The sequence below is a fragment of the Acomys minous genome (assembly GCF_964271855.1).
Source record: "Acomys minous genome assembly, chromosome: 1".
In the NCBI taxonomy this organism is placed as follows: domain Eukaryota; kingdom Metazoa; phylum Chordata; class Mammalia; order Rodentia; family Muridae; genus Acomys; species Acomys minous.
The window spans coordinates 22,616,700-22,638,995 of record NC_140483.1 but is presented as its reverse complement, the minus strand read 5'-3'; positions in this window follow the sequence as shown (position 1 = coordinate 22,638,995).

Genomic DNA, 22,296 nt, shown 5'->3' with positions numbered 1-22,296 from the left:
CGGACCCTCTCCCACGACCCGCAGGCCTGCCAGCCTCCTGCTGACCGATCCATGGCTCACCATCGCACGGAATCCAGACCCTCTCGGGTTGGCAGTCCAGCAGGACACCCCTTCCTCCAGGAACCCGGGCCCGCAGCCCTGTGTGACCACCACGTCGCACTGCCCAGCCCCAGCACGGCTGCGGTGAGCCGTGCTCTGAGAGCTGAAAAGTGGCTGCGGGGCTCGCCCATGGCACCAGAAGCCGCCGCTCCCACACACCTGGGCGGCCACGTGTGCGGTGGAGTCGGTGCGGGGATCCGGATCGGGACCTGGTGGGACTTTGGCGCCCAGGAGAGTAAAGATGTCGACGAGGTGGACACCAGGCGAGGCGGAGCCGGCTTGGGTTCGGCGGGCCAGGCCCTCAGTTTGCACAACCAGACCCGCAAGAGCCCACAGGTCCACGGGCACACGAGCTCGGGCGCCCCGTCGCACACTGCTGGGCGCCAGCTGTCAGCCAGACGAGCGGTCTCGGGCCAAGACCTGCCGTCAGGATGGCCGAGCGGTCTAAGGCGCTGCGTTCAGGTCGCAGTCTCCCCTGGAGGCGTGGGTTCGAATCCCACTCCTGACAAGCTTACCTTTTGGACATCCCCACCACCACTTCACCCCAGCCCCAGACACCGCATCTCCCGCTTCCTTCCACAACTTCCCCGCGCAGCGCCGCCACTCCCCTCGCCCTCCAACCTTCCGGGACAGCCCTGTGCCTGCAGGAGAGTCCTTCCTAGGAACAGTCACCAACTTCTTTCTGCTGGGGAGCTCGTGGGTCTGGGGATGGGGTAGGACTGAGCGAAGAGGGGAGCGTGTTGGTGGTGGTGGTCGCGTTGCTTCGCGTGGGGAAAGGTGGAGAGAGTAAGAGGCCCGTCCTGAGCAAGCCGGCCAGGTGCCAGCGCCTTGTGCGAACAGAGAAGCCGCAGGCGCTGACCAAGGAAACACTGCCTGAGCTTGTAACTACCACCCTCAAGGCCTCCTCAAAAGTCCTCTACGGTGCCCATGCTAGGAACCCCCTCTGCTTTTGCTCTTGTGCCGCCCGCACCTACAGAGCCCCTCCCCGCCCACCCACCACTTCCACACCCACCACACCACCCCGGCTTCGCACAGGCGTGCACACAGGAACACAGAGTCGAAGGCGCAGGCTCCAGGGAGGTGGCAGTGGCGTTGGAGATGGCGATGTCGTCTGCGGAGTGCCGGGCAGCGGGAAGATGAGGTGCAGCCTAGGCATCCGGGGAAGCTGGGTAATCGCGCAGAACGTCATTTGGGAGCCTGGACTCTCCAGGGCCTAGGGACTGTGAGGGACAGAGCAGCTAGCCGGTCCTGGAGCTGTCCAGGCGCACAGGCTGTATGAAGGTCTGGCGAGAACCAAAGTGTCCAGCATGGGTGGTTCAGTGGTAGAATTCTCGCCTGCCACGCGGGAGGCCCGGGTTCGATTCCCGGCCCATGCAGAGACCAGTCCCTTTTGGTCGTCGGGAGCCCAGGCTGTACTGCACAGCTCAGGGGAGCCAAACAAAACCCATACCTCTGCAGAGCTCTGCGATCTCTTTGCACTCTACTTCAACAGCACCAGCACCTAACAGGCCCCTTTAGAACCCGAACCCTGAACCAGACACACCTCCACATTCCTACCCTAGAGCGCCTTCCACACACAGCCAGGCTCTCTCCCTAGGGACACTGGCCTCTCTGTGTCCAAGCCTGAGGCTTGCAGAGTGGGGACGAGCGTGCCTTCTTTCCCCTAGCCTCCTTTGCACCACCACAACAAAACTTCTCTAGACTCTTGATAGCTTCCCAGCTCCTGACTGGAGCCAAGAGTGTGTGGATCCCCAGCAGGGCGGTGGTTCCTACAGGTCTCATCTGTGGTGTGGTGACTCGAACCCTGACCTCTCATGTCCCTGCGTCTGGCTTGCTCATCCCAAGCCATCACACAGTTGGACATCCGCTGTGACTTTCGCCCTTCAGGACCTCACTCCGAGGATTCCTCCGCTGTGAGGGGCGGGGTGCGGTGGGGACAGGGGCGGGAGACAGACAAAAGACACAGACAGATAGACAGACTGACAGACAAGAAACGTCAACTGAAGTGGACGCAGGCGAGGAGGTGGCCAGAGAGGCTCGAGTATGCACAGTTTAATCGAAGGTCCTCCTGCCCTCACTTGCAGGTCCTGGCACTGACCTTGGCAGTCTGAGACCTGGCATGGTTCAGGCTGCTTTTATGCTGCACAGGTCTCCTTACTGCCCTAGCCAGAATGAAGAGCCAGGCTGCTGACCCTCTCTTGTGAGCTCACTCTGCAGACAGACTCTGTCCCAACACCTCCAGCCTCCCAGCAGCTGGACCATGTGTCCTGACTTCTGATCTCTGCACTGACTGCCTTGGGATGCCTTCCCACGAAGGAAAGCCTTCCCCCATCAGTCACCGAGACACACCACCTGCCGCTGGAGAAAGGCCCTTGCTCACCGCAGGCAACTGGCTGGCCTCTTCCCCTGTCAGTCTCTGAGGGGCCACTGCTATAACTCCTGCTGCTGCAACCACTACTGCTTTGTCGTCCTCTTCTTTTTCGGTTTCTTTTCAATCTTCTTTTTGTTTTTCTGCTGCTGCTTTTATTTCTCCTTCTTCTCATTACTTTTATTTCCTCATCATCTTCCATTTATTTTTCTTCTTTTCACATTCTTCTTCTACTCCTTTTCTTCATTTGCTTCTTCTTCTAGTTCTTCTAAACCTTCTTGTTCTGCTTCTGTTTCTTTTTCCCCTTCCCCTTCTCTTAACCTTCATCGTCTTCTCTTTCTTCTTCTTCCTATCCCTCTCCTTCTTCTTCTGTTTATTTTTGTTATTATACTTGCAGTTCATCTAAACCTTCTGCTGCTTCTTTGTTATCTCCTTTCTGTTCCTCTTTAAATCGCCCTCAACCCCTCCTCCCCCCCTCCTCCTCCTCCTCCTCCCGCTCCTCCTCCTCCCCCCCTCCTCCTCCTCCCGCTCCTCCTCCTCCCCCCTCCTCCTCCCCCTCCTCCTCCCCTTCAGGACTCCTCACCAAACCACAGCCAACAGCAACCAAATGGCCCCAACAACTTCCATCAGGCCTCAAGGAACTGAACCTCCCTGGAACAGCGCACTACAGAATATTAATTGATTGTTACAAAAAAAGCATTTCTTCTTCTTCCTCTTCTCCTACTTCTTCCTCTTCCTCTCTCTCCTCCTCCTCCTCTTCTTCTTCTTGTGGGTAGTGGAGGACAGAGAGGTAAAAGAAATTCCTTACACCAAAGCACCTAAACTACTCTATGTGTTACATAAAGCTAGAATATCACGCCCCCGTGAGTTACTATTTGCAGAACTTACTCAATAATGCAAGACATTCCAGTGGTGCCACGACTGTCTTGTGACCAAAACTCACGCAGAGGCCCTAACACTCCTTTAGAACAACAACTCTCTAGATGACAGAAGACAGTCTGTCTGGGTTTTCTGCAAGGATTGTTCAAAGAACTTCTAGACAATAACTTTTAATTCTGATGTCTACCCTAAATACAACTCTTTCTAGTGAAACCAACTCTTTCACTAGAACGTTTACCCCAGATTTCATGTTTCTAGTGGGGTCCCAGCACACAGGACCACCTGAGCAGGAGTGGCATGCCCTGGCCACAACTCTCCCGACCGGAACAGCATCCCTACTCGCTGTAGGTTGAGCCACAGGAATCGCTAATCCGACCATAGCATTGCTGGTGGGCACACCATAAGGAGCCATTTTCTCAAGTCAGAGTCCACCTTCCCAGAGGTGTCAAGTTGTCAAAACCCATCTAGCACAGAGCCGAACCTGGATCCTTGCAGTCGGCATGCAGGGTCCCCTGCTTGGACACCTGCTAGCCTCGGCTTGCCCAGTGTCTGTTTCCCAAGGTCTTCTCTTCCCACAGGGCTTCCCCTGGGGCGCCTGGGGGACAGACACTTCCGGGATGCAGGTTCCTACTGGTGCCTCCTGGTGCTCTGGACTTGGAGGCCTTCAGGGACAGGGGTGCGGTGGGGTCTGGTGAGGAGTCTGGGCACTCTCAGGATCTGCTAGAAGCTCCGACTGTGCCTCTGACTGAGGTGGAGGTCAATCTACGGGTCAGCACTCAGGATGGGACTCTGTGCCCCGACTGGCGGGCAAGGAAGGTCATGGCAGATGGGCCCTGGCAGGGGACACAACCGGTGGGCAAGAAGTTCTGCTCCAATTTCCCGACTGACACTCGCGCCAGCGTCCCCCCTCTCCAGAACCCAAGGATCCCTGAGAAACAACCGCCCGGTGTGGCCTCAGCTCACCCAAGCCTCTCTGGGGTCTTGCAGGGAAATCGTGACGACTTCCTGGGGACCCGATGGCCTGTCTCTGCCAGGCTGGCTGCAGTAACCACACCCTGGGCTTTGGGCTTAGCCGGGGACATCTGCCCCGCACTAACTCCTCCCCACAGGTGTCCCTTAAGCCCCACACCCTACCCCCTCACGGTCTACGACCCACACCGCCAGCACCAGCATCCTCTGGAGTTCTTCAGACACATACATACATATTTACATATATCGTGTGTGTGCGTGTGTGCGTGCGTGAGTGCCCGCGCGTCTTAAGTGAAAGTAATAGCCCCAGTTGTCTGAAGTAGAGCTTCGGTTGTGAATGGTCCGGGTAAGCTGCCATGGAACCTGGGACGGAGGTGAGGCAAGTTGGGTGGTTTAGGCAGAGGGTGCGTTCCAGCCCAAAGAGGAGGTGATGACGCGATGGAGTCAGGTGGAGAGGCTGTGGTCTCCGTCAGTGACTGAGTGTGTGTGATCCCGGAAGCGTGCTTGAGGGCGCTGCGTGTCGAGTGTGCGTGTGGTCTGTGCGGTGATGGTAAAGACGGAAGGCAGGTGCGGCAAGGTGCAGAGTTGTTGTGTGCGGGCAGGAAGGGCAGAGAGGGCGTCTGCGAGTGTTGAGGTAGGCAGGAAAAGGATGGTGTGTGTGCAGAGGGGAGAGTGTTGTTGCAAATGGAGATCTAGGTGGTTGAGGTGTGTGTGAATGAAGAAGAGAGGGAAGAGGAAGGACAAGGTGCGAGAGGAAAGAAACCAGAAAAGAAGCTTCCCTGACCGGGAATCGAACCCGGGCCGCGGCGGTGAGAGCGCCGAATCCTAACCACTAGACCACCAGGGAGGGATCGACTCGCCCCACCGGCTCCCGCCTCCTGGAGCCAGTCAGACAGACAGTGTGCCAGCCAGACCGGCAGTATGCTCGCCAGCCATGTAGATGGACAGCCCAGAGGCGTTAAGGGGCTGGAGCTCACGGTGGCGCCTGATGCAGGCGTCTGGCCCTACCCTGACAGCTGCCCTGTGCATTCCGGGCGATCGCTGGGACCTGTCCAGGCGTCTGGCCCCAGCCCCTGCCTCTCTCCTCCCGCTGGCGGCCAGAAATTCAAAAGGTTTCGGGCCTCTTTGGCTCTGTCGTGCAGACTAGGGAAAGGCTGAGAGGCGTCCTCCACGCAGTGGGCCCGCTCTTGCTCTTCCCTGGGGGCCCCTTCGGAGTGTGAAACTCGGCAAAACGTGGACGCGCTGCGTTGGCCGGGAATCGAACCCGGGTCAACTGCTTGGAAGGCAGCTATGCTCACCACTATACCACCAACGCTACACCTACCTGATGTCACCCACACCACGCTGGGGACTCCCACCAGCGAGCGGTCTGAGAGTTCTGGATCGCCTAGAACTTTCCCGGCCCAACGCCAACCTCTGCGCGCTCTTATCTCTCGCACGCACACGCCTGTCCTCTGGAGCGCTTGCGCTTCTTGGCGGCTGCAACCAGGCGCTTCAGGCAAGGCAGGGCGGGCCTACCAGACCCACAGGGACCGGGGCGCGACCTGGACGACTTCGGACAGGTCACCACCCACACCTGTGCTCAGGCCCTGCGAGTCGCACGCAGCGGTTCTGACCCTCGCCGGCTCTTAGGGGAAAAGGAGGGGTGGGGGGCGTGGGGCGGCGAGTTCGCAGGCACCAGAGCCCCGGGCCGCGTGCCAGGTAAGAAGCTCGAGCCATGGGGACCTGGCAGTGGTAGGAGCCCCGCCGCTGCGCCGGAGGACACGGATCTGGTTCTGGGTCTCGGGTGGGGTCAAGCGGTAGCGCTTCCCCCGGCCACCCATCTGGCTAAAAAGGGTAGAACGTCTCCCCGTCGGGGAATCGAACCCCGGTCTCCCGCGTGACAGGCGGGGATACTCACCACTATACTAACGAGGACGACGACAGTGCGGCCACCGGGAGGCCAGACCTTCTCCGACGACCCGCATGCCCGCCAGCCGCCCGCTCATTGATCCACCCCCAGAAGCCTCCTGGCTTGGCTATCCAGCAGAACACCCCTCCCTCCAGGAACCCGGGCCCGCAGCCCTGTGTGACCACTGCGTCGCTCAGTCACTGCCCAGAGCCGGGCTCTGAGAGCTGAGGAGTGGCTGCGGGGTCACCCATTGGCACCAGAAGCCGCTGCTCCCACACACCTGGGCGGCCAGGCGTGCGGCGGGGTCCGTGCGCGGATCCAGATCGGGACCTGGAGGGACTTTGGCGCCTAGGAGAGTAAAGATGTCGACGAGGTGGACACCTGGAGCAGGTTGGGTTCGGCGGGCGAGGTCCGCAGCTTGCGCACCCAGACCCGCACGAGCCCACGAGCGCATAGCCTGGGCCCCTAGTCTTGCTCCACGCACTACTGGGCGCCCGCTGTCAGCCAGACGAGCAGTCTCCCGCGAAGATCCGCCGTGGGGATGGCCGAGCGGTCTAAGGCGCTGCGTTCAGGTCGCAGTCTCCCTGGAGGCGTGGGTTCGAATTCCACTCCTGACAAGCCAACCTTTTGGACATCCCCACCACAACCGCACCCCAGCACCGGGGACCGCATGCATCTCCCGCTTCCTTCCACAACTTCCCCGCGCAGCGCAGCTGCTCCCCTCGCCCTCCAACCTTCCTGGCCAGCCCTGTGCCTGCAGGAGAGTCCTTCCTAGGAACAGTCACCAACTACTTTCGGCTGGGGAGCTCGTGGGTCTGGGGACGGGTAGGACTGAGCGAAGAGGGGAGCGTGTGGTGGTGGTGGTCGCGTTGCTTCGCGTGGGAAAAGGTGAAGAGAGTAAGAGGCCCGTCCTGAGCAAGCCGGAGCCCAGCCAGCCAGCGCCTTGTGCGAACAGAGAAGCTGCCGGCGCAGACCAAGGAAACGCTGTCTGGGGTCCGCCTGAGCTTGTAACTACCACCCCCAAGGCCTCCTCAAAAGTCCTCTGCGGTGCCCATCCTAGAAACCCCCTCTCCTCTGGCTCTTCTGCCGCCCCCACCTACAGACCCCCCACCCCGCCCACCCACCACCCCTCCACCCCGGCTTCGCATAAGCGTGCACACAGGAACAGAAAGTCGAGGGCGCAGGCTCCAGGGAGGTGGCAGTGGCGTTGGAGGTGGCGGTGTCGTCCGCGGAGTGCCGGCCCCGGGAGCATGAGGGGCAGCCTAGGCATGCGGGGAAGACGGGTAATCGCGCGCATTAGGAGTGTCAGTTAGGAGCCAGGACTCTCCAGGGTCTGGGAACTGTGAGGGACAGAGCGGCTAGCCGGTCCTGGGGCTGTCGGGGCTCACAGACTGTAGGAAGGTCAGGTGACTAGTTAAGAGTCCAGCATGGGTGGTTCAGTGGTAGAATTCTCGCCTGCCACGCGGGAGGCCCGGGTTCGGTTCCCGGCTCATGCAGAGACCAGTCCCTTTTGGTCGTCGGGAGCCCAGGCTGTACTGCACAGGTCCTCAAGGGGACCCAACCAAGGCCTAAGCTACTGCAGAGCTCTGCAACAGCTACACATCCCATCCTCTTTATACACCACTTCAAACCTCTTGTCATACATCCCCCCCACGCCCCCACCGCCCCTGAGAACTTCGGCTCCCCTCTGGACTTCCACTGTAGAGTTCCCTTAGCGTGTTGTCTGCAGTCTGCCTACCCACATATTTTGCCTGAGTCCGGAAACATTTCTTAATTTTGATTTCAGGCCCATACAGAGTCCTGTCCGGCTTATTCTGGAAGCCTGCCGTGTTCCAGCCCATGGAGTTGGAGTGTGGATTTGTTTCTGAGTCCTGCGTTCTTCAAATCCAATGTTTTTGGGTGTGGTAATCTCCTAGTCCAATGGGCACAGCCAGCTGTCATAGCTGCCAGTCTTCACAGCTGTCGTCAAGGCCACGCCTATGCACTCTCTTTTGTTGCCTGGGTCCCTGGGTCCCTTCTTTTCTCCTCTGAGGAGCTTCAGGCTGGCTTTGTACTCCTTGTAACTGTGAGACTAGGCCTAATCTCTGAATTAACTCATAGATTTCAATGTCCCGGCAATGGTATTTGTCCCCAGTGTTGCTGGCCAGGTGCTCCTTCACGTTTCTCCTCAACCCTTTCAGGCTGGTTGGCGCCTCGGAGCTCCCTTCACAGGGTCCTCTCCTTCTGCTTTCTGCCATAGATGTCTTTTTGTCTTGACAGAAACTGGCCCCTGGCTTTGTTGTTGTGCTGTGTTTTGGTCTTTGCCTCACCTGTGCTGCCTTCCTGCCTCAGCCTGGCAGTTTGAGAGTTAAATGAAGTGCATTTGATCAAACATTTCCACTGTTTTCCTTTCCTGTGGTTGTCACCTCTCCTGCACCGGTTTTTGTGCTACCTTATGGTTCTCCCTAGGTGGTTCCTTTTCTGGAGAGTGCCTCAAGCCTGACAGGAAAGGTGTTGGCTACATTCACTCCAGTCATGTCTCCAAGGCACAGGCAGGCCAGTCCTTCCAAGCATGTGCATGTTCCTGTTTGCTGAATCTATTTTCAGTGAGACCTGTTGGTGACAATTTTCTTCTTGGCCACAGTGTGTCTTCATCTCGCCAGCAATGAGATTGTTTAGTTAAGTCTCATTTTGATTTTTTTCATGTGCTATCTTTAACAGTGAGATCTCACTATTGGTCCTGCTGTGTAGGCTTTATGCAATCATAGGTCAGGAACTCACAGGGAGATTGCCTGCCTCTCATACCTGAAGTTTCATCTTACAAGCATCGGAGCTGGTGCTGCCCCTTTTCAGAGTGCCTTTTTTTTTTTAACTCTTGCACTTGTCCTTACTGTGTTGTGTTGTTTTCCTTGGAGTTCAGTAGATCTGTAAGGTCCTTAACAGGCTGACTTGTGTCACAAAATCTGTCTACAGAGGGTAGGCAGCGTCTCTGAAAGCCCAGCACTGTCTGGTTCAAATGAGTGTCAGTAGGTCTTAGGCAGCTAAGGGAATATTTAAAGAAAAATTACAGGAGGCCCCAATACAGTCCACAATGCTCTTAACACTTTTATCAATTCTTTCATTTGTAGAAGAGGAGGAGGAAGAGGAAGAAGACGAGGAGGAGGAGGAAGAAAATGTAGAAAAAGAACCCGAGGGGAAGGCAGCGCACGCCTTTAATTCCAGGAAGCAGAGGCCTATAGATGTCTGAGTTTCAAGGCCAGTCTGGTCTACAAGGTGAGTTCCAGGATGGTCAGGGCTATACAGAGTAACCTTGTCCCAAAAATTGAAAAATAAAATTTAAAAATGGTATTGTTGCTGATTGCTGTGGCACATGCCTGTCATCCCAGTTCTCAGGGAACGGAAGCAGGCAGATTGCTGTGCATTGGGCTAGCCTGGTCTACAGAGTGATTCTAGGACATCCAAGGCCACACAGAGAAGCCGTGTCTCAAGAACTACTACTACGACTAATAATAATAATAATAATAATAATAATAATAAACGGTACTGTGCTGGTAAATATCTTTTTTTCCTTGTTTTGGTTTTCAAGACAGGGTTTCTTTGTGTAGTCTTGGGTGTTCTGAATTCGCTTTGTGGAACAGGCTGGCCTGTAGTGGTCTCCCTCCCAGAGTGATAAGAGTAAAGGCATCCACCAACATCCCTGGCTAAGGGGTACTGGTGAGAAAGCGCAGCAGTTAAGAGCACACACTGCTCATCCCGACTTATATTTACAGCATCTATTTATAACTCCCACTTCAGGGGATCCGGTGCTCCTGGCGTTTGTTGTCACCTGTAGTTACCTGCTCAGACACACATATATAATTAAAAATAAAAATTTTAAGATTGTAATGTTGGGTATCACTTGTATGGCAAACTAGCACAGCCTTATCTGATGGGGACACTGAAAGTCATAAAGCCAGCACAGCAGTTGGACAAAGCTCAGCAAAGTGAGCTGAGTGATGCAATAGCTGTGGTGCAGTTTCCCACTTTTTGGCCTTGATCTCTATGTGGTGCATGCTTGGGGGATTTTATTATTTGTACAACTTGGAGATATTGGATTGATAAGAAATCTCTTATGAATCATTTACACCTTCTCCCAGGAATACTCCTTGTACACTTCTCCAGGAACTGTCCTGATTATCCTATTCCTCCTGCTTTCAGGGAGATGTTTTTTTCTGTCCTGACTTTAAGGTCTTCCTTATGCCATGGATGTGGGATTCAAATAATTATGCCACAGACCTCCTTATGAGGCTCTGACTCAAAGATACTCTCGGCACATCTGCCCCTGCATGTTCCTTACTCAGGAACAAGGTCACCAAAACAGAGTAAACTTTAATAGGTGACAATATTTGGTACGCCAGAAGAGTTGGCAGCAGATCAAATTAAAAGCCTCTTCCTTATAATGATGGACAAAGACTGGTGTGGATAAATTAAAAAATAATAATAAAGTATTAAGACCTCCCTTTTCTAGGAAATTAAACTTGTACAAGGCCACCACGGTATCGTATGACTAAAGAACCAAAGAATACTAAGATTACACATGTAAATAAATTCTACAAATAGATAAAATATAAACATTGTATCATGGCAGATATTGAATAATAGCTGCAGCAGCTTTGGCCTGGATATTTTTGGGGGGACCTAGTGACAACTTGCACCCTGACTATTAAAAGTTGATAATACACTGTTTGGGACATGACAATCTTCCCAGGCTGGCTAGGAGATTTTTTCTCTGTCTAGTGTCCTTGAAACCCCAAGAGCTACCAGCCTGAGAACAGGTTGTCATGTTGTGATGAAGTATGCCCTTGAAACTGCATGATTATTACAAAATTTGGGGTTTGGGGTTGATGAGGAAAAACGGTTGTAAAAGATAATTCTGTTCTGTCATGGTTTATCAATGATGGCTAACCTTATAACCAAGCAGAAGTTAAAACACGTGTTTGGGCACACAAATGATCTGAACTATGTTTGGGAACATCATGCATCCATCCTGCCTCCTGAGTTCTGTATAAATAAAGCACTCTGACTGCCAGTCAGTCCGGCTCCTCCCCTCCCCCCATGCTTGACTCATTCCTCCCTCATCTCTTCTGCATCCACCCTTCTTCAGGCCCTGACCTCACTGGAGGCTGGGTCCCACCTAGCTCCATAATCAACAGTCATTTTCCTTTCAGCCATCTGTCCCTTTGATGCTGTGGTGCTGGTGCCATCAACAGTTGCTACGTACCAGTCACCCCAGTTGTTTTAGTAGGACTGGCTTGTGTTGGCCCAGGCCTAAGGGGGGGTACAGGTTGTATATTTTTGCTTATCTGTGCCTGTCACACCCCAGTTTTGGCAGGCTCAAGTCTACAGAACTTGTCTTTCTATCGGCCACAGGTAGCTGTTAGACGGGGCCCAGTTTATACTCCCAGTGTGCTCTACATCATCACACACCTTAGGATTGGTTTGGGGGGTGTGAATGTGTGTGTGTGTGTGTGTGTGTGTGTGTGTGTGTGTGTGTGTGTGTGTCTCCAGTGTACGTATTCTACATGATCATATACTCTAGGATGGGTTTGGGGTGTGTGTGTTGTGTGTGTGTTTCGGACCTTAAAGCCTATCAGAGGCTTACCAGTGATTGGCTCTCTCGTCTTTTTTTTTTTTTTTAAAGAAACTCTGGCTCAACACAAATCTAGCTACATTTTCCCTTTGAGTAACTCCAACAGGTTTGTCGTTCTCCTGCTTGCTCTTGATTTTTTACTTTATAAACGCTATTTATATGTCAGTCAAAGTCATTTAGATTTACCAGATCTTCTACCTCATTAAGTCCATGTCCTACTAGCAAGTCAGCAAAGTATGAAAGTCCCACAAACACTTCCGACTTCTCTGTTGCTTCAGCTTTTGTTTTTGATTCTTCTGAAGACAGTAGGATCTGGCCTGGTGAGCTGGGCATTAAATGGCGTCTTTATTATACTCGCCCTTCAGTATTACCTGTCTCTCCTTTACTGTCTTCCCGACTTGAGGCAGTGGTAACCCCTTGTCCTCAAAAGCTTTTCTAATCTAATCCATCAGCAATGGATTTCCCTCATATTACCTTGCATTATGTAGCCTTTGTTTTAAGGAGATGTGGGTTGCTTATATTACTCAGGTTTTTTGGGGGGGTTGGTTTGGGGTGTTTTCCCCCTCAGCAGGACTCAACACTGAACTCACGTGCCCCCATATCCCAGAGCCTCACAAGCCAGGTCAGGAAAAGCTCCTTTAATGTTTGTGTCAGCAGCTCAGGGGGCTTACTGGTTAAGAGAATCGGCTCCTCTTTTAGAAGACTTGAGCTCAGTCACACAAACACACACACACACACACATGCACACTCAAAAATAAAAGTTTCTGTTAAATTCTGCAACAATAAAAGCAAAATCATTCATGGTGGCTCACACCTTTTATCCCAGCACTGGGAAACAGGGGTAGGCAGATCCCTGTGAGTTCGAGGCCAGCCTGGTGTACAGAGTGAGTTCCAGGTCAGCCAGAGCTACATAGTTAAACCTTTTCTCAAATCAGGCAAACAACCAAAACCAACCAACCAAATAACGACGACAACAACAGCAACAACAACAACAACAAACTCTCTGTAACAACAGTCTTTCCTCATTTAGTCAGTGCTGTGCTAAGTGTTCCTTGTCCAGTGTGGTTCCTTCTATCCGCCCATTAAGGCCCCATCTGCCTGTTGGATCATGGATTTCTACTTTTCATTTCTTCTCTCCTCCTCCTTCTTCTGTTTTCTCTTCTCTGTCTCTCTGTCTCTGTCTGTCTGTCTGTCTCTGTCTCTCTCTGTCTGTCTGTCTCTGTCTCTCTGTCTGTCTCTCTCTGCCTCTGTCTTTGTCTCTCTCTGTCTGTCTCTGTCTGTCTGTCTCTCTCTCTCTCCTTGAGACAGGGTTTCTCCGTGTAGCCCTGGCTGTCCTGGACTCACTTTGTAGACCAGGCTAGCCTCAAACTCACAAAGATCCACTAGCCTCTGCCTCCTGAGTGCTGGGATTACAGGTGTGCGCCACCATGCCCAGCTCTTAACTCACTTTTACTGTGTTCTTTTCCCCCGTGATTTCCAAGTGTTTTGGATCCCAGCAAGGACTATTTAGAACAGCTCTAACTCTTGGGCACACCCCACCCTCCACCCCCAGCTTTCTCACCCTTAAGGAATAGTAAAGCAGCATGTATCTCATCCTCCCTTTAGTCTAATCTACCCACCAAGTCAGGAGCTAATGTGGAGGGCGGTTGGCTCACGTCCCTTTTACAGGGCAGTTCTTCCCTTAACACAACAAGTAAGTTCCTGTTGAGGAGCCATCTTGGCCTCAGTCACCTGTTTTACTACACAAAGCAGTGACCATGTAACCTCTTTACAGCCTGTCAACATTCTCTGACCTCACCTGTTACTGTCAGGGACTGTAAATTTTAGGTTAAAACTTTAACCATTCTCAGGGCGTCGCTATACTCGTATGGCAAACCCCCACTAACTCATCAAGAAGGCATGCCACTCGGTACAACACAGAAGTCAAGGACCACGCTGAGATTCCGGCCATCGACACTCCACCTCACGATAGCATGCCCACCCTTAGTGATGCCTCGGTACCTGTAGCAAGGCCCACGCAACCACTGCCATAGCCAGAGAGCGCACCATCACACAGGGTGGGGGAGGGGGCCAGGGGAAGTGTGGTGCCTGGAAATTCCTGTTGCAGATACTCTGCCCTAAGACTTCTCAGCTTCAGTGATATAAACCAATTAGTTTACCAGGGTTATTAATAAAAGTGCAGGTGAGGGATTACTTACAGGCACGGATGACTCAAAGGCAGCTGTACTCCCGCAAATCCCACCCCTGTCTGACTGGTGACTTATGAAAGCTGCAATCCCTGGAACGCTCTGCAAAGACTTAATAGGAAGGCAGAGAGGCTGCAGAGACTGCTGTCCGCAGTAGTTCCCATTGCTTCTATAAGTGTGGGAATCGTGGGCCTTGTAAGTACTGTAAGATTCAGGGACTTCTTGAGACTTGTGTGTTGCTTACATTATTTACTTATTATTTACTGATTTTTAAGGTTAAACAAAAACTAATCTGGGCAGTGGTGGTGCACGCCTTTAATCCCAGCACTGAGAGGAGGCAGATGTCAGGGTAATCTTTTATACACTGTGTGAACAGTGTCTCTGTATAGTCAGTTATTGATGGATGAACCGGAAGAGAGCTGAGGACTGTCTGGTCGTTGGTATTGCTCTTCTTACGGCTCATCACTGCTTCATATTTCATAAGCACTCTTCCTCCTCACCTTTGGATTGGCTCAGTAATGATCTGACAGCCAATAGCTAGGCAGGAGAGGATGACAGAGGTTCTCAGTGAGAAGACTCCCACACAGAGTTGCCCCCTGACCTCCACAAGTGCATGGCACACACACACCCACCTACAATTAGACTACTACCAACAACCATGACCAGCAAGCAGGTGTGGTGGTACCGGCCTGTCCTCTAAGTGCTCTGGAGGTAGAGGCAGGAGGATCAGGAGGCGTTCAAGCCCACCTCTCACTCACCAGGAAACTCAAGGCCAAGGCAGCTACAACTTGCAGAGGACTCAGGTTTGGTCCCCAGAACCCAGGTGGCAGCTCACAACCCGCTGCAGCTCCAGAGCAGGATACTTTCTTCTTCAGGACTTTTGTAGACACTGTATTCACATGGTGCTCAGACATGCAGGCAAACACTCATTCACACAGTTTAAAAAAAAAAAAAGTGCTGCCATAGCTGGATTCAGTGAGCTTTTCTCTTTCCCATCCTTTATCCCTCACAGTTCCACCCCTTATTACAACATAGGAGAGATAGAAGGAGAGAAGAGAGAGAGGAGAGGGAGGGAGGAGGGAGGAAGGGAGGTAGGGAGTGAGAGAGAGAGAGAGATCTGAATCCAGTTTCTTTCTTCTTTGCTTGTAGCTGGTCTTTGCTACTTTGTGGGTTCTTCTTTTTCCCTCCCTTTATCAACTGGGCTTCACCTCTGTCACTAGATAGAAGAGAAAGAAGGATAGGAGAGAGAGAGAGAGAGAGAGAGAGAGAGAGAGAGAGAGAGAGAGATCCCCAAATCTAATTTCTTTCTCTTGTTTCTTCTTTGTGCACGACTACTAACAATCTGCAGCCAACCCCCTTGAACAACCAACAACCACCCACCCCGCCTCTCGGGCCATAACATTATACATCTTCTGAAATGTTCCCAGAATTCCAAATGTCACACAATTGCAGAAACTATCTGCAGCTGGCAAAAATGCCTCTGCTACAGCACAAGGCAAATTATAGTTGCTGCATACGGTCCAAAGCAACCCCACACCCCCACATCTGGGATTAAAACAAAAACACATTCTTAGACTATTTCTCTGTTTTTTTTTTTTAAGAAACCAAAATTTCAGAATTCTCAATACACAGTACTTATTAAAAATCTAGTAAAAAGAGAAAAAAAGGGGACAGTGGGAAACCCAAGAAGGGAAAAATGAAGAGTTGAAGCAGCTTCATTCTGAGTTCTTAAAAACCAGAGACTGGGCAAGACAATGTAGAGTGTAGCCAGCCTTTGCTACAGCGTTTGAGGCCACTCTGGCCAGCTCTGTGAGACTCTACCTCAAAAATCTGAAAAGAGGGCGGCGGGGGCAGGGGTGTGTGTGTGTGGGGGGGGGGGGCAACGTGTCCAGACTTCCGAAGCTCGAGTTTCAGAACTAAGTACAAAATCAGGAACTTAGTGTGTGTGTGAAGACAAGAAACAGTAGTGGTTCTATATACTAAATAAAGATGGAAACACTTGGGCTGGGATCTTGAAGAAGACCAAGGGCTCACTCCCACCATTTCCTTATGTAGCCTTTATTCAAGCGCTGTACCAAACGTGGAAATAAAGGTGTAGAAAAAGGTTCAGCATGAAGTGTAATGTTTTTATAGCAGTGATTGAAAATGAAGAAGCAATAAGGGTAAAAGCTAGATATATTAACTTACGGTGAGGGGGGAAGGGTGATGCCGACCACACCTAAGACGGCAATAAAGAAAAGTACAGCTTTACTGAAAAAGGACTTGATCTATTTTACTGGCAGTTTGGCGTCCACGGGTGGGCGGGGTGAGGGGAGTCCCACTGGGGTATGGGGAGGGGAAGTGAGTTGAATCAGCTTAGGTACATGCCAATATTTGTTATCTATGTCTAGAGAGGAAGTGGGGGGGGGGGGGGAAGCATGAAAGCAAGAAATTGTTACCTAAACGGAATAAAGAACCTACGTTAGAAAAATACCCAACTTGTCAGGAGTGGGATTCGAACCCACGCCTCCAGGGGAGACTGCGACCTGAACGCAGCGCCTTAGACCGCTCGGCCATCCTGACTACATGATTTCAGGATGTACACTACTACTACACAAGGAAGTGCTTAGCGGCTTCCTTGGACGAGAGCACCGGTGTGTTCTCTTATCCTTAGGTGATTGGACCCTGCAACAGGCCACATCTGGAGTCTGCAAACCTCACCATAGAAAAGAAGCAACTGCCTACTATTCAGATGGCCACGATGCTCCAAATGCCGGGATCTCTGAGCTTTACCTAGCCCGGCCGCGCCTCACCATCTTTTGTGTAGGAACCAGCGCAGTAACAAAAGGATGCTTGCCAGCCTCTTTTTGGGAGAAGTCGGCGGAAGAAAACCACCCGGCCTGGGTTCCTGGAGGGAGCGGTGTTCTCCTGGACTGCCGACGCCGGAGGCTTCTGGGTCGGTTGCTGTGGCAAGCGGTGGATCCATCAGCCAGCGGCTGGAGGGCTGGAGGACCGGAGGATTGTTGGAAAGGATCCGGCATTGCAGGAACACTGCTGCCGTCGTCCTCGTTAGTATAGTGGTGAGTATCCCCGCCTGTCACGCGGGAGACCGGGGTTCGATTCCCCGACGGGGAGACGTACTACTTTTTTTTTTTTTTTTTTTTTAAGCCAGATGGGCGTCCAAGGGGCAGGACTCCCCGACCTAAGCGCAGCCGCGGTGCTCACACTTGCCTGGCACTCCGGCATCTATGAATTCGCCGCCACGCCCCACCCCCTTCCTTTTCCCCCGCGAGGCAGCGAGGGTCAGAACAGGCTGCGTGCGACTCGCAGGGCCTGAGCACAGGTGTGCCAGGCAGCTCTGGGTGGTGACCTGCTGCAAGCAGTCCTAGGCGCGCCCTGGGCCCTGGGGCCCTGGGGCCCTGGTTGCCTGGCCTGGCGCGCCTGGTCGCAGTGGCGAGGAGGCGAGAGCGCTCCAGAGGACAGGCGTGTGCATACGAGAGGCGCCCCCTGGACGATGCGGAAGAGCGCGCAGAACTTGGCGTCGAGGGGGGCGCAGGGAAACACGAGGTGACCTGGATGGCTCAGGCAGCTCGCTGGTCACAGCTTCCAGTATCAAGTGGATTAGCGACCTAGCAGTGTGGCGTTGGTGGTATAGTGGTGAGCATAGCTGCCTTCCAAGCAGTTGACCCGGGTTCGATTCCCGGCCAACGCATACCGTTTACCTTTTGACAGGCCGAGACTGGCAAAACGTCGGCTGAAGTATGTGGCTGACGAAAGGAGCCTCTCGCTTGTGGCTGCCAACACAGCGATCAGAACTAGGAATTGTAATGTTTTATTTTGTTTTGTTTTGTTTTCAGAACTAGGATGTGTAAACAAATAATAGTTCTCGTTCTTCCCTGGTGGTCTAGTGGTTAGGATTCGGCGCTCTCACCGCCGCGGCCCGGGTTCGATTCCCGGTCAGGGAAGTGTCGTTTTTATTCTTATTTTTCCCTGTTTTGGCATTCTTCACAACACCGTTTCCTTTTTTTGTTAAAAATTTCGAATAGTCTCCATGCTGCCCAGCACCACCGACTAGACACCAGGTTTAGATCTGAAAGAAGCCCCCTAGACCGTCTCTCCTCCTCTTGATGAGCCTCCCCCCCTCCCTCCACCCCCTTATCCTCTTGGATGCTGCAGGGGATCTCGTTGGTTGTAATACAGAGAGCTGAAATCATATTTTGTGGTGACAATGCCCAGCTGCTCAGGGCGGACATTTTCCAGATCATTTTATCGTTTGAACATTTAACCCAATCAGGTATGACATCAGATTTGTCAAATCTATAAAGTGCAATAGGTACCCTTGCTTTCTCTAATCAGAAACCTCTGAGTTACTACTGCTGGGAACTACGGCTGCAAATGTCAGAAGTCTTTGTCGAATTTTCCATAGTAGAAGAGATCTCCAAATGATGAACAGCTTTGGGGTTCTTAAAAGCAAAGGGACAATAACATCCATTACTAAATCCTTTGCTTGATTCGGGATATCTGTAGAGGGCTGGGATTTTTTTTTTTTTTTTTTTTTTAAGCTTGGCCAAGGCTCTGGGTTTGATCTAGATCAATTGGGTGTTTCAGTGTTAAAACTTAAATTGATGTGAAGTAATTATAAATTTGATGCTTTCTCTGGAGTGTCCCAGCTGGCCACTATAAACAAAAAAATACTTTTTTTTTTTCAGACATCTTGATATGTAGCCCAGCCCAGGCTAGCCTAGAACTTGAGATGCCTCCGCCTTAGTCTCCACAGTGCTGAGATTATAGCTGTACTCACCGTGTACCCTCAGACCCATTTGGGGTACTTTTGAATGATTTGTGGGGCTGGCTCTAGGGAGTGGGGGAACTTGTATTTCGACCTGCACAATCTCTTGTGTTCTCAGATGTTGTCTTACCGTCTACAGAATTTTTTTTTTTTTTTTTGAGACAGGGTCTCTCTGTGTAGCCTTGGCTATCCTGGACTCACTCTGTAGACCAGGCTGACCTCGAACTCACAGCGATCACCTGCCTCTGCCTCCCGAGTGCTGGGATTAAAGGCGGGAGCCGTCATGCCCGGCCTAATCCAGCATCTTGCAAATGTTGGTTCCTCCCTGAAGGCATTTCTGGCCTACACATTTAGAGAGCCCAGGCCAAATCGGAGACTCGTGCACTTCCCTTTCTTTTTTAACTGCTGAACCTTCTCTCTAGGCCCTGCACTTGCCTTCTTCTCTTCTTTCTGTGTATTAGTCAGGGTTCTTTACAGGAATATAACTTACAGGATGAAGATATAGATAGATAGATAGATAGATAGATAGATAGATAGATAGATAGATAGATAGGTAGATAGATATGGAGTTTATTAGAGCAGCTTACAACTGTGGTCATGTTTCTCCCACAATGGCTGTCTACCAACAAAAGTCCAAGAAGCCAGTAGTGGCTCAGTCTACAAGGCTGGATGTGTCAGCTGGTCTTCAGTAGGTGCTGGAATCTCAAGGAAGTAGGCTCTAATGCCAGGGAAGGAATGGCCTGAGGGCGATGGTGAGAGAGAGAGAGAGAGAGAGAGAGAGAGAGAGAGAGAGAGAGAGAGATAGATTTTTCTTTTTCTTCCATGCCCTTATGTAGGCTACTAACAGAAGGTGTGGTCCAGATTAAAAGTAGATCGTCCCACCCCAAAATATCTGGATTAAAAGTATAATCCCCTCCCTTGGGGAGGCAGAGGCAGGCAGATCTCTATGAGTTCGAGGCCAGCCTGGTCTACAAAGCAAAGCCAGGAGAGTGAAGGCTACAGAGAAACCCTGTCTAAGAAGGGGGTGGGGAGGAGAGCATCTGCCCACGTCAAATGATTTAATTAAGACAAAATCCCTCATAGGTGTGCCCAGTCACTTGGGTTTTATATATCCTCTCAGAGTCTGTACTAAGATGTGTTTCAGCTGGCAAAAGCTGAGCCCCTCCATGAGGGGGGGTTCGTCTTCTAGTGGATAAACATCCCCTGTTTGTTGGATGTATTTGATGCTAATTACTGCTTGCTGTCTAACCCACCTTTTGCTTAATAAAAAAAGCCATCCCACCTGGGCAGGGCGGGAGATAGGTGGGGCTAGGAGAGAGAGAGGAATTCTGGGAAAATGAAGAAGAAAGTTTGCCACGAGGAGAAAGGAGAGAGACCTGAAGGGAAGAGAGGAAGGCTGCCATGGGGTTAGCTGGAGGAGAAGCACATGGCCAGCATGGATGGAGAATCTGGCCCAGATGAAGAACATGAGCAAGTATATGGGATTATAGATGGGAGTTAGCTTGATAGAAGTTATTAGAAGCAGATGGCATGGGATTGAGACAGGGATCCCATGCCTGAGGCCCTACTACAGAAAGTAGTTTAAAAGATTGATATCTGCCCTGCCCCAGGTTAACTAAGGCTATTTTAAAATATAACAAGTGTCTGTGTCTTGACTGATTGCTAGCCAGGCCTACAGATAATACATGTAATTTAAAAACAATTCCTGTTCTCTCACAAGTCTTGTGCCCATGCCACACTTGGAATCAAAACAAAAACATGTGTACATTCACTACATAACTGGTTATAGTTCATTCCACACATAAAGTTTATTACTGAATAGAAACACATCCCCATTGCTCGCTCTGTGTCTGTCTGTCTGTCTGTCTGTCTCTCTCTCTCTCTCTCTCTCTCTCACTCTCTGTCTCACTCTCTCTGTGACCAAATGAATTGAGAATGACTCCATTCCTAAAATATGTAAATAAATTAAGTGTACAATTGAATTTTCTGATTGGCCTCCCTGAGCAGACACAGCAGTGGAGACAGCAGGGGAGCTGGTGAAATTACCTGTGCAGTCTAATCCTCTGGAATATACCTGCTCTTAGGGGCCCAACAAACAGGGAATATGTGGAAAGAAAGGAGGCAGGGAGGACCTCTATCCTATTAAAACTATCTATGCCAATCCAATCTTCTTATATGAGTTCTTTTTCCTCCTCTGTTTGTTTGTTTCTATGAGTAGCCCAGGCTGGCCTCAAACTCAAAGATCTGCCTCCTGGGTGTTGGCATTAGAGGTATGTGACACCACTTTCTGGCTCTACATTGATTTCTGAAGTGTAAATGTTCCCAATAGAGTGGGTTAAGCATGAGCTTGAACGAGAGTCCCTGAGAAAACACTCTCCCTGATTCTACTAAAAGTGGCTTAACGCAATAAACAAACAGACAAGAATGCCTTTTACATTAGGTTCAAGACACACATAAGGTACATTTTTCATTATTTCAGGCCTGAGCTTGCGTCCTTCCTGTCGCTTAGGTGGCTTCCCGGCTGTGACGGCTCCATTTTTCTCCAGTAGCGCGGCACAGCAGATGCTGGCCGCCAGGCGGTGTCCTAGACCGCAGCCAGGCGTTCCTAGAGATACAAAGGATCTGAAAAACTGCACCTAAGAGCGTTTACGGAAGCTTGGTGTTCTTCCCGTGGCCTCCGGGTCCTGGCTGCAGCCTTAATTTTGTTGGCAGTTTTCTTCAGGGGTACCATCGAATCTTCGTGCATGAGCGTCGCCTACAGCTTCAAAGTGAAATCGGCTTGATTCCCCAAATTGACTACCTGGATAAAATTTAGGAATAAAGCCCGGAAAAGAAAGAATTCACTTTTAAGTACAACTTAAAAGAAGGAACCCGACAGCTAGTTTCCGTAGTGTAGTGGTTATCACGTTCGCCTCACACGCGAAAGGTCCCCGGTTCGAAACCGGGCGGAAACAGTGGTTTTTTCTGTACTTTCGTTTTGTCTTTTCAAACCTATTGAAGGAGCTTAAAAACAGAAACGAAACAAACAAATACCCACAGAAAGATCTAGTCAAATCACCGTGAGTTTCCTGGGTCTTTCGAGGGGTTGGCACGTGGCAGCGGTGGGCTGGTCTTGCCAGGGCAGTAGTGGTATTTATTTCTGCTGCAAGAGATCCGCAGGTGCTTGTGTTGCCCCTTCGGCTTCTGTCTTCCAGAAGACGCTGCTGGCACACTGAGAACCAGAAGCGACTGCTCAGTGCGTGGAATTGTCGGTTTACGCTTCTGCCCCCAAGAAGGGCTCTCTGGTCCCTTCAGCGGAGATTGCCTCATTCCCTCTCCAGAGTTCAGGCGCTGTACTGAGATGCACCCACCCATCCCCACCTCACCACACCCGCCTCAGCGACTGCTTTATAACGGGGTAGCATTAACCTTCACACAGCCAAGACGCCCCCCAGCTCTATAATTCACACCTGTCTTCCTGTGGTTAGTGTTGTTAATGTGTTTTAAGAGGCCAGCATCCAGTTTTCAGACGTGAAAACTCGCCCCGCC